Raw genomic sequence first — 13,443 nt, 5'->3', positions numbered from 1 at the left:
AAACCTAATCACCGTGTGATGTTATTAGGGAGTGGGGCCTTTGAGGAGTGAAATTCATGCCCTTAAAATAAAGGAGACCTCAGAGGGCTGCCTTCCTTCTGCCGTGTGAGGAGGCCACTACATAGTCAGAGACACCGTCTATGAACCAGAAAGTGGGACCTCACTAGACAGCAAGTCATCTGGTACCTTGATCTTGGACTTCTCAGCCTCCCAAATTGTGAAAAATAAATTTATATTGCTTATAAGCTACCTAGTCTATGGTATTTTGCTACAGCAGCCCAAAGACAACATGTGAAGAGTCTTTTTTTCAAAATGCTTGCCCACATTTGTCTAGTTTTATCTTCATTACATAAAGAGTGTCTATAATTGGTTGCCTAATACATATATGATCTGATTGAACCTTTCATTTCTTGATCTCTAAAATCAGGGATTCCACCAGCAGATGTTTTTCATCTAAGAAATGGCTTGAGTGCTTCCTTTTATCAGGTGCTATGATAGATTCTGAAAATATGAAAAACGAGTAAGACTGGTTCTTTTCCTTTAAAGACTTCACAATTTAGTGACATTTTTTACCCTCTACATTGTTTATTCTTTGGAAGAGTGTGTGTGTCGGGAGGATACAAGTATAATTTTGTTACATGGATATGTTGTGTAGTGGCGAAGTCAGAGCTTTTAGTATATCCATCACCAGAGTAACATACATTTTACCTTTTAAATAATTTGTCATCATACACCCTCCTCCCTGTCTCACTCTTGTGAGTCTCCATTGTCTATCATTCCACACACTATGTCCATACTTGTGGTTTAGCTTCCACTTATAAGTGAAAACATGCAGTTTTTTGTCTTTTTTCTGTATTTGTCTTTTTCTGAGTTTCACTTAAGATAATGACTTCCAGTTCCATCCTTGTTGCTACAAAAGATGTGATTTCATTCTTTTTTATGATTGAATAGTATTCCACTGTGTGTACATACACATTTTCCGTATCCATTTATATGTTGATGGCACTTAAGTTGATTCTATATCTTTACTATTGTGAATAGTGCTGTGATAAACATATAAGTACAGGTGTCCTTCTGGTATAATGATTTCCTTTGGGTAGATACCCAGTAGGGAGATTACTTGGTCAAATGGTAGTTCTATTTGTAGTTCTTTTAGAAATCTCTGTACTGTTTTCCATAGACGTTATGCTAATTTACATTCCCATCAGCAGTGAGTAAAGGTTCCGTTTTCTCTGCATCCTCACCAACATCTGTTATTTTTCATCTTTTAATCGTAGCCATTCTGACTAAGGCAAGATGATAATCTCATTGTGGTTAAATTTGCATTTTTCTAGTGATTAGTAATGTAGAGCATTTTTTCATATGCTTGCTGGCCATTTGTCTTCTTTTGAGGAATGTCAATTCATGTCCTTTGCCCACTTTTTAATGGGATTATTTGTTCCTGTTTTTGTTTTTTGAGCTTCTTATACCTTCTGGATGTTATCTTTGTTGGATACATAGTTTGCAAATATTTTCTCCTATTCTGCAGGCTGTCCGTTGACTCTGTTGATTATTTCTTTTGCTGTGCAGAAGCTTTTGAGTTTAAGGGAAACTCCAGCTCCTTTCTTTCCATTTTTCAAAGCAGGGCTGATAAGAGAAGGTAGTCATCTTGTTGCTTGTGAATCTTAAAGGAAAGAAAGGTTTGTATATTTTCTAATTATTCTGTTTATCTGATGAAATTTCACATGGGTATCCTGCAGGAAAGTGAACTACACAGCAATGTGGAAACCTGATGGGGAATAGGGAATTAACATTTATTGAGGGCCTACACAATGCCAGGACCTGTGCTAGGTGTATTAATTTTCTGTAATCCTCACAGCAACAACCAAGTGATGTAGGGATTATATCAGTTTTGCAGTTGTTCTCTGAATGGAATTCAGATAGGTTTAATACTTTGCTCACTGTTGTGCAACTAGTAAATTGAGATGGGATTTGAAACTTAACATGCCTTCAGAGTGCTTACACTCTACTATGTTCTTTTCCTTTTTTTTCTTTCTTTTTTTAATTGAGAGGGTCTCGTTCTGTCACCCAGACTGGAGTACAGTGGCATGGTCACAGCTCACTGCAGCCTCAGGCTCAAGCAATCCCTTCCAGCCTCCTGAGTAGCTGGGGCTACACATGTGTACCACCATGCCTGGCTCATTTTTAATTTTTTTTTTTGTAGAGATATGGAGGGTCTCCCTGTGTTGCCCCGGCTGGTCTCAAACTTCTGAGCTTTCAAGCAATACACCCTCCTTGGCTTTCCAAAGTGCTGGGATTACAGGTGTGTGAGCTACTATGCCTGGTCCTTTTTCCTATTTTAATACTACTTTGCATTTATATAGTTTTTTCCCAGGTTTCAGAACAGTTAAACAATAACTTTGTGAGATAGAAGGCATTATCTCTGTTTATATGGGGGAACTTAAAGCTCAGAGCAACTAAAGGAATTGTTTTATATTTTACAGTAATAATGCTGAGGTAAGAACCTTTTTTGATCCAGTTTTCTTATTGTCAGGAAGATTCTTTATTAAAGCCATAGTAGAATGTTTTTGATCAAAATCTTTGATCATTTAAAATAAATAAAATAAGAATAGCAACCTATTCTTGTTGGCATAGAGCTCAGCCAAATGATACCTTGAGATCCCTTCCAACACCACCATGCTATGATTCCTTAGGATGTTGATGGATGGAGGCTCATCCTACTAATAAAAATAACTCTATGACTCTGGATCCAGAGGATATTTAGTAATAAAAAGTTTGTCCCCAAATTAATAAAAGACCAACATTAGAAGGAACATAATAATTAGGAAGGAAAAACAGAAAAAGGTAAAATATAAAGAGAAATAGGAATTATATATTTGTAAAAGAAAAGTGGGCTGAGCGCGGTGTCTCACACCTATAATCCCAGCACTTTGGGAGGCTGAGGTGGGTGGATCACGAGGTCAGGAGATCGAGACCATCCTGGCTAACACAGTGAAACCCCGTCTCTACTAAAAATACAAAAATTAGCCAGGCGTGGTGGTGTGCGCCTTTAGTCCCAGCTACTCAGGATCCTAAGGCAGGAGAATCACTTGAACCCGGGAAGCAGGGAGGTTGCAGTGAGCCGAGATCGTGCCACTGCACTCCAGTCTGGGCTACAGAGGGAGACTGTCTCAAAAAAAAAAAAGAAAAGAAAAGAAAAGTGAGTAGAAATCTTTTGAGTTAGAAAATATAATTAAGTGAAGGCTGGGTCTGGTGGCTCACACCTGTAATCCCAGCACCTTGGGAGGCCGAGGCAGGTGGATCACTTGAGGTCAGGAGTTGGAGACGAGCCTGGCCAACATGGTGAAACCCCATCTCTACTACATGTACAAAAATTGGATGGATGTGGTGGCAGATGCCTGTAATCGCAGCTACTCAGGAGGCTAAGACAGGAGAATCGCTTGAACCTAGGAGGCGTAGGTTGCAGTGAGCCGAGATTGCACCACTGCACTCCAGCCTGGGCAACAGAGACTCTGTAAATAAATAAATAAATAAATAAATAAGATTATCATTTCGTGTGTGATGAAAATGAATATATTAGAAATGTTTGAAATGACATGAGAGTTATTTTCAGTCAAATATATATCTTCTAAGTTTTTTTGAGAGGTTTATATCATTTTCCCAACCAATGTAAGATTATCAATGTAGGTATTTTCTTTAGAAATTGGAAAGCAGGGGTCCCGCCACTCGCTCTCCGGGCGGGGCGGGTGGCGCCTCGGCCTCCACTTACACCTGCCTGCGCGTGGCCCTGTGTGAGAGGGCAGAGGCGGGGTGGAGGCGTTGGCGTGGCCACATGTGGGCCGCGGTTGCCGACTGTGGCGTGGCATTGGAGGAGGAGTTGGGGCAGGCGCTGAAGCGGGATCTGGATCCATTGCTGTGCACGCTGGTCCGGGAGAGTCCAATGCCCCTCGGTAAGGAGCATCGACTGCGGGGCCTCTACCGACCTTACTAGAAAGATGAAACCTGATGAAACTCTTATGTTTGACCCAAGTCTACTCAAAGAAGTGGACCAGAGTCAGAATACAGCTACATTTTCTCCAGCCATTTCCCCAATACATCCTGGAGAAGGGTTGGTTTTGAGGCCTGTTTGTACTGCTGACTTAAATAGAGGGTTTTTTTTAAGGTATTGGGTCAGCTGACAGAGAGTGGAGTTGTCAGCCCTGAACAGTTTACGAAATCTGAGGATTATGTTACAGTTGTAGAAGATGTGACTCTAGGACAGACTGTTGCTACAGCAACTCTGATAATAGAACATAAATTCATCCATTCCTGTGCTAAGAGAGGAAGAGTAGATGTTGTGGTTAGTGATGAATGCAGAGGAAAGCAGCTTGGCTAATTGTTATTATCAACCCTTACTTTGCTAAGCAAGAAACTGAACTGTTACAAGATTACCTTTGAATGTCTACCACAAAATGTTGGTTTCTATAAAAAGTTTGGATGTACTGTATCTGAAGAAAACTACATGTGTCGGTTTCTAAAGTAAAAATCTTATAAGAAAATTGTTAAAAGAGCTAATGCTACAAGGCTCCACTCTTCCTAGAGTTAAAATATTTTGTTGCTGCAGCCAAGTGACTAAGTACTGGACTGAAAAAACATTGTAATACTACAAGTAAAATGACATTTACAAGATTACTTTGGGCTGATGGGAAATGCTGTGAATTTAGATTACAAATGAATATTATAAACGGGATGATTTTTTTTCATGTTTTTTCCTTTTTTATTTCATTGTACATAATTCATGTTTCGATCTCTAAAACTAGGCAGTCACCTTTAAAACTTTGGATCTTTAAAAACAAATACCCCATTACTCCTAAAATTTGACTGAAAAAAACTCACAGATTTTTTTTTTTTTTTTTTTTTTTGCTTTCTGCTTAGATTTTATTTTTTATTTTTATGATTATACTTTAAGGTCTAGGGTACATGTGCACAACGTGCAGGTTTGTTACATATGTATACATGTGCCATGTTGGTGTGCTGCACCCATTAACTTGTCGTTTACATTAGGAGTATCTCCTAATGCTATCCCTTCCCCCCCCCCCCCCCCCCCCCCCCCCCCCCCCCGACAGCCCCCGGTGTGTGATGTTCCCCAACCTGTGTCCAAGTTTTCTCATTGTTCAATTAAGGGGATGATTTTTAACCAAAGGAATATATTTTTAACTTGAATCTTTTCTTGCATTGTATTTTTCCAAAAGTTTCGCTTCATTTCTTGGTAGTCAAGAGTATGGGTAATAAGGAGTTGTGTGTCTGCTATCTGTGTTGCTCATTAAAAAAAAAAAAAAGTATATATCGAATAAGGCTGTTTCTTATCACATGCATAAAATTAAATCTTTTTGTTTCAGAGAAACGTCTCAGTACACTTAGGGATGTATCGTTTCCCACATACTAAGTCAGGCTGGATAAATTAGTTATTATAACTAAACATAGTGTAGTCCAACATTCGTTGATTCCAATACAGGCAAATAACCTGGTCAGCCTTTTAAAGAAGTAGAAGAAATGAAAATTATTTGACAAGATTAAAAGTAAAACAATTTAAATGTTTTACTAAAAGTTTATATAGGCCTATGTAGATAAAAAGTACCATTTGTCTTATCTGTGAATTATAACTATTTGTTAAAAACATCTAAGAGCAGTTATAGTGGGACATCTAAGGTACTTTTTAAACAGTGAATTAGCAAACCTCAGCATATGTGTTTCTACCTTTATTTTTTTCTTTTCATGGGTATCTGAAGCCTCTTTTCTGACTAAAAGGTTTTTCAAAAATAGAATATCACAAAATTGAGTGAAATACAATACTTAAAAAATACATTGAACTGGATTTGTCAAATTCATAAAATGTTGATGGACGCTTTACTTTTTAGTGTGATTATAATGGCAGTACTCTAGTCATTATCCTGTTTTTATTTTATTTTAATTATTTTTTAAAGTTGAAGAATTAAATATTTTAATGGTTCTAATCTTTTGCATTCCATGTTACATTAAACCTGTTCATATGATGAGTAGTTTTCTGTTAGAACAAAAAAAGAAATTGGGAAGCAGTATTTATAGTGTACTACAGTTTATTATTTTTGGAGGACACTGTATTAGAACTTATATTTAGCAAACACAAGTTCCTTTATAGCCTTCAGTAATTTCAGATGCAGTTCAAATCCTGGAGAGTATGTTGAGAGTATTATACTGTGAAAGTAATATAAAATCATCAAAAGTCTTTTTGTAAAATTACGTATTAGCTATTGTACAGAGAAATCATGGACTGAATTAGAACAAGCTGTTTATGTTCAAGCTTTTTTCTCATAGTAGATTTTTAAAATTTTTATATTTCTTAATAGTGCTATTGCACCTTTAAAATGTCAAAATATATTGTTAAACCTCCCAAAATAGCAATGGCGTGTTACTATAAATCTCTTTGAACGTTGAGTCCTACTTTGCTCTTAGCTTTTTTCTTTTAAACATGCCTACTTTCATCATTCTTTATATGCTGTTTTGTAAAGAATTTCTTTGTCTGCTTAAAATTTAAACCTGACGATATTGTTGTCTTTATTTTTTTCTGCATTAGAAACAAACAATCATTGCACATAATACGAGAAGTACTATTGCTATTTTGATAACTTGGATTAGATAGTGTTCCTTCTTTTTATGAAGGTTTAACCTGCCAAGACATTCTTTGAATACTGATAATGTTGATGTTCTTGCCAGTATGGTTATGTTAGAGAGAGGTATTTTTCTTCTTTCATCACCGTGTTCCTTGAAAGCATAGTGAATAATGAGACAGCCAAAGGGAAATAATTTACAAGTGGATTCAGTGAGTTTATTTAAAGTAGATATTATTTGGAGAATTGCTAGAGCCATTCCTTAGATGAGCACTACAGTTTTCAGCTTTAGTTGTAATAACTGAATCCCTGTGAGGTCCTACTGTAAATATTTTTATTTATAAAGTAGTTATTTTGCAAAATTAAGTTTTTCTCAATATGATAGTATCTGAAACCAGTTTAGTATTCTTAACTATTTCATATGACAGTGCTTAATTTCATAGACCACTAGTTCAAAGCATAATGTGAAATGTATGATTTCAAATAAGGGCTACTCCTATATACGTTATAATTGCTGATTTGTGTGTATATTTGCTTTTCCAGAAATATTATTTGTGGTTGTAAAAATTGTTTTGATTGAATTTTGTTTTGATAATTAGAGGCCCACTGGTATTGCAAAAGCTGAATTGGATGTCACTGATATAAGACGGTTTTAACTGTTATGCAAGAGATACATGAAATTAAAGAATGTTTTCCTTCCTATTCCCACTTCTGTATCACATGAGCATTAAGGCTTATTGAGATGTTGGTTTTCTGTGTTGTTTGTGTTGTTGTTGTTGTTTCTTTGTTTGTTTTGAGGTCTGGAAGAATGATGTCAGCTCCAAAGGGTTGAATATCTCTGAATTCAGTTAATCTTGGAAGAGGCAGGCCCTTAACCAGGAACAGAGACCCAAAAAACTGGCTGTGGAGATTTGGTAGTGAGTGGTGGCTGAAGATTTGGTTTATAAGATGAAGATAAATAAGTGATGCCCTATAATATATATCCCCTGTACTCATGATATCTCCATTGTCATTTTGTCCTTCTTTATCTTTTACTTGATCATCTTGAATGTCCCAGATTTGTTTTACCTGTGCTACGGGGAATCAAGGAAAAGTCTTTTGCCACATTTGGACCAATGTTAAGGGTCAGCTCCCCTCCCCCAATCCCAGCCAGGAATGTGAAGTCAGTATAATCAGAAAGAGGTTCCAATTCAGGAGTGTGGTTCAAATGCCCCTTCCTTAGGAAGAAATTATTCCAGTGCCAATCTGGAAAGTTTGGGTGTGTTTTGTTTTTGTTTCTTTTTTAGTTAAAGAAGGCGGGCATCTTTTCAGATATATTTTAAGATTAGCTTGGGGCTGATTATCAATATGGTTTGGTTTGGGTTTTTTTTTTTTTTTTTTTTTTTTTTTTTTTTTTTTTGCTGCTTACAAATTAATGATGACTAAATTTATTAAATGGTTTTCACATTTTCTTCTTTTGTTAAGGATTCTTTTACTTTTCACCTAAATTTTGTGAAAGATAGAAAAGATGAAAGACATGTAAGTCAAATTTTAGTGTAGTTTTATGTTTGTAAGCAGTATTAGGAGTCTCTGAAGTCTTCCATTATTCCTCAATAGGACCTTATTCCTCAACTGCTCCCATTGTGTTTTCCACGTATTTCTATTATATCATTTTGCTTCACTGGCAGTGATTTGCATCTACTTGACAGACTTTTATGGGAGGGAAGGCTACATCTAATTCATCTATATTCCCCTTAATACTGAGTGCATAGTGCAGGATGGAATATTAAATTAATTAGGTAGTGTTAAAGCCAAAACAGTAAGTGTATGAAACACTAGTTTTAAACACTCTGGCCTCTCATCCCTTATTCATAATATTTATTAATAAAATTCATTCTTTTGAATTCCCTGGTGACCTCTTATGTATTTAGGGAGTATATTTTCACTTGTATTCATATATACAATTCTAGTCCATTGCCCTTCCTGGGAGCTAAGTCACTGATACATCTTCTTTAGAACTAATAAGGAATCATATAAAGACTGCATGGATGGGGCGGTTGAGGGGAAGCACTTGATGGACAGTCTCTAAGAGCTGTCAATTTAATGTATTTTGTTGCTATTAACAGACAAATAGGACAACATAATTGTTCCTTTACTGATCTTCTAACCAAATACATTTTATATACTTATTGTTAATCCTAACACACATTTCTCTATTCCAACACTGTAGATTTCTCTTCCAAACAATAATATCCAGATAATCCTGCACAAATGTAGCTTTTTGAGATTAGGCCAGTGAAAGTCAATGACATGATCTCTAAGGCCCTTTTTAACTCTCAAACTCTGATTTTTTTTTTTTTTTTTTTTTTTTTTTTTTTTTTTTTTTTTTTTTTTTTGAGACGGAGTCTTGCTCTGTTGCCCAGGCTGGAGTGCAGTGGCCGGATCTCAGCTCACTGCAAGCTCCGCCTCCCGGGTTCACGCTATTCTCCTGCCTCAGCCTCCGGAATAGCTGGGACTACAGGCGCCCGCCACCTCGCCCGGCTAGTTTTTTTGTATTTTTTAGTAGAGACGGGGTTTCACCGTGTTAGCCAGGATGGTCTCGATCTCCTGACCTCGTGATCCGCCCGTCTCGGCCTCCCAAAGTGCTGGGATTACAGGCTTGAGCCACCGCGCCCGGCCTCAAACTCTGATTTTTAAGGATGTTCACATATGTGTATTTTGAGTACTTCATTTCTTTCTTAGAAAATTGGAATTTCACATTTCTGTTACTTAGAAATTCTACTGAGTTCATATATGAAATCATAAAATAATAAAAGTTAGAAAGTTCTGCAATAAACATGGTTATGCAGATCTCTTTGACATAGTAATTTTCAACCTAAATGCCCATCAAATGATGAATGGATAAAGAAAATGTCATGTGTATATATTATATATATACAATAGAATGCCATTTAGCCATAAAACAGAATGAAATCCTGTCATTTGCAGCAATATGGATGATCTTGGAGGACATTATGTTAAGTGAAATGAGCCAGGCACAGAGAGACAAATACTACATGATCTCACTTGTATGTGGAATCTAAGAAAGTTGATTTCATAGAAATAGAGAGCAGAATAGGTGTTACCAGAAGCTGGGGAGGGGAAGGAGAAGGAGGAAAGCTAGAGGAGTTGATCCATGGGGATAAAGTTATACTTAGGAAGAATAAGTTTGTGTGTGTGTGTGTGTGTGTGTGTGTGTGTGTGTGTGTGTGTGTGTGTGTTGTGTGTGTTTGGTTTTTTTTTTTGAGACGGAGTCTCGCTCTGTCACCCAGGCTGTAGTGCAGTGGCACAATCTGCGCTTACTGCAAGCTCCGCCTCCTGGGTTTACGCCATTCTCCTGCCTCAGCCTCCCTAGTAGCTGGGACTACAGGCGCCCGCCACCACGCCTAGCTAATTTTTTGTATTTTTAGTGGAGACGGGGTTTCACCGTGTTAGCCAGGATGATCTCGATCTCCTGACCTCGTGATCCGCCCACCTTGGCCTCCCAAAGTGCTGGGATTACAGGCGTGAACTACTGCATCCGGCCCAGGAAGAATAAATTATTATATTCTGTCACACCGTAGGGACACTATAGCAAATAACAATGTATTGTGTATTTCAATATATCTAGAAGAGCTTTCAAATGTTGTCATCACGAAGAAATGAGAAATGTTTGAAATGATAGGGTAATTGCCCTGATTCAATCATTGTACTATGTATACATGCACTAAAACATCACACTGTACCTCATAAATGTGTAATTATTGTATGTCAATTATAAATTTAAAATCAAAAATGTTTTAAACACTCAGTTGCAGAGTTTACTGGTAAATACTTCACTGTAATAAAGCATCTCTCACAGTGTATCTCTGAAGAAACATTCTCAGATTTAGCTTTTCAACCTGTATATGTAAACTCCTCACAATGGCACAATGGTAAAATTAAACTAGTTAAAAATCATGCTTTAGATGTAAAAACTAGATTATAGGGTTTACTGGTAAACATTAAATTCAGTGTAATAAATAAGCTCACAATGCATCTCTGAAGAAACATGCCCAAACTTAGCTTTTCAACCTTTGTATATAAACTCTGCCATAAGTCGCAATGGTCAAAACCATGGTTAAAAAGCATGTTCTAAACACTTGATTACAGAGTTCACTGATTGGTAAACAGTTCGATTCACTGTAAGAAAGCAGCTCAAAATGCATCTCTGGAAAAAAAAAAATGAGGATGTAGAGGGATCTTTAGATCTTTACGTCTGAAAAGACCACTGAAAATCTTTTTTGTCCTGCCTCAAATCTTTTAGCAAATAGTGTTTTTAATCCCGTCCGCCTGACTTTTTATCTTTGTGTGACCGCAAGAGTTTTAGTGAATTGCTAAATGACGTAAACATTGAATATAGTAGAGGATCACATATCTTAATTTTTAATGCATCATTCATCCTCCCTTACTGTAACTTCCTCCTACCAACTATACTCAGAGTATTGAGTAGGTGCTTTAGAAGGGTTAAGTGATGGCTTGCACTCTGAAGGAGCTTACGATGTAAATGAGGAGATAAGATGTGAAAGTGTATAAACATAAGATAAATATACCATAGACCTTGTCACTGCAAAAACCACACTTACTCCATAATTTCAGTGTTAATGTGTTCCTTCTCTAATCACTACCTGATGCCTCTCCATCTTACTCTGTTCAACAATCCTTAGACTGTTGGACCTGTGATCCATTGTTCCTACTGCTTTTTAATTGTTTCTTGTCCTCTGGTGTCCTTGGTTCTCTCCTTACCTTGCTCAAATTTTGTGGTCCATCATTGTCATCCTTCTCTTGGGCACTTTGTCAGTTCTCTTGGTCCTTTCTCATTTAATTATACTTGTTTGACTAACCAAATCCTGATTAAATCCATCTCGTCATCATTTTGGTACCTGAGCCAGTATGTAGGGGAAGAAAACACCCATGCCGAATAGTGCCTCTGTAAATTCATGAGCACTAATCTTCATGCTGCCAGACAGTCATACTCCTGTTTTTCCAGTTAGCAAACCAGAAGCCTTAGGGTTATTCTCCGCTACTGATTCTCTCAAACTGTAATCTGATTCCAGAGTAAATTCCATAGGTCTAACTTTAAAATATATCTAGAATCTAACGACTTTTCACCATGTCTGTGACTACCACTGTGGTCCAAGCCACCATTATCTACCTGAATTTTTGTAATAGTATCCTAATGGACTCTCCCTGCTTACTTCTTACCCTCTTCAGTGTATTTTCAGCCAGTATTTCTGTAAAAATGTGAGTCAGATCATATAACTCGTGTTTAATTAGTTCCCATCTCATTTAGAGTAAAATCAAAGCCTTTATAAGCGGCCTATGAATTCTCTATCGGGGTCAGTAAATTTTTTTCGGTATAGAGTCAGATGGTAAATATGTTAGGGCTTTTAGGGCCATATAGTTTCTCTTACAGCTATTCAGCTCTGTTGTAGTGTGAATGTAGCCATAGACGATAATACTTTATTTACAAAAACAGAAAGGCCGTGGGCTATAGTTTGCTGACCTCTGTAGATCCGATGCCCCCATTACCTCTGATTTCATTAATCTCTTTCCTTTTGCTCATTTTGCTTCAGTTGTTTCTGGAACCTGTGAGTCATACTTCCAGCTCAGGACTGTCGCATTTGTAGTTTCTTTGCCTAGAACATTTTTCCTCAAGTAACTGGTTCAATCCTCATCTTTTAGGTCGTCACTTAAACTTTCTCCATGGGGCTTTCTTTAGCCCTCCTAAAATTGCAACCATTTCCCCCGTCCCCCCGCCCCCTACTTTCCTGCTTTATTTTTCTTAAACTTATCAGCATCCAGTATACTATATATTTTATTTATCTTGATTTATTTTCTCTCCTCCTCTAGAATATTATTTCCTTGAAGGAAAGGACTTTGGCTCCTTTTTCACTGTCGTATCCCTAGTGCTTATAGTAGTGCCTCAAGTAGGTGCTCAGAAAACATGTCAGATGAATGAGGGCTGACAACAGGATCAAGGACTGAGAACAGGAGCACTCCATTATGCTAGTGGCACCAGCCCGACTGGACTATAAGCGTAGGCCTTAAACCACCTGAGATCTAGAAGCAGATGGTATCAGTGTAGATTAAAGGTAACAACTGGACAGAGAGAGAGCAAAACAGCAAGTATTAGCTCTCATACTCTAGACACTTCCCACTCCTATTGTTTGGGAGACTTCTAGAAAGTCACCAAAAAGGGAGGGGTGAGCCTGGCCAATTGGTAGGTGGGTGTTATTCATTCAGTGGAGTAGGAACAACCTCTGAATGAGATTTCATTTAGGACCCCCAGGTAGTTGGGTTATAGGAAAATTTTGTTGCAGCAGAATTTGGTTATGTGGATACAATGGTCAAGATTATTCTAAGTAGAGAAATAGTTTAAACATAAAATACATAGGCAGGAGAGCACATTTAGAGGCAGTAAACAAGTTTGTTTAAATGAGTTGGTATTTAATATGAGAGAATAGAGGAAGATAAAAATCCAGCAAGATAATTTAAACTTTTTAAATGAGAAAACTGGAAGCCATTAAAAGCTTTTAAGTAGGGAATTGACATGATCAAGAAGTTGCTGCTACCTTTGAGAGTCAGTTTGGCAGTACTCTACGGGGAGGAGCTAGGGAGACCATAAACATTTAGGAAGCTGCTATAAATTGTATGCTCTAAGGGCCTGAATGCAGACAAACACATTAGGTGTGAGAAGCACAAAATGTCTATTTTCTTTTATAGCTGTTACGGGGAAGAATCAATGGGACTAGCTGTGAGTAGAAAAGGACCAGAAGAG

The 13,443-nt window shown here is 37.4% G+C and overlaps 1 protein-coding gene and 1 pseudogene across 10 annotated transcripts in view; both read left to right on the top strand.

Annotated features, from left to right (window-relative positions):
* Positions 1–13,443, top strand: part of PMS1 (PMS1 homolog 1, mismatch repair system component) — an 89,052-nt gene that overhangs the window by 33,121 nt on the left and 42,488 nt on the right. The gene's annotated exons all lie outside the window — the stretch shown is intronic.
* Positions 3,996–4,522, top strand: LOC115893239 (annotated as a pseudogene).

This window comes from Rhinopithecus roxellana, chromosome 14 (assembly GCF_007565055.1).
Source record: "Rhinopithecus roxellana isolate Shanxi Qingling chromosome 14, ASM756505v1, whole genome shotgun sequence".
Taxonomy (NCBI): domain Eukaryota; kingdom Metazoa; phylum Chordata; class Mammalia; order Primates; family Cercopithecidae; genus Rhinopithecus; species Rhinopithecus roxellana.
Note: the sequence above shows the minus strand (reverse complement) of the source record. Positions and strands in the feature narration are given on the sequence as shown.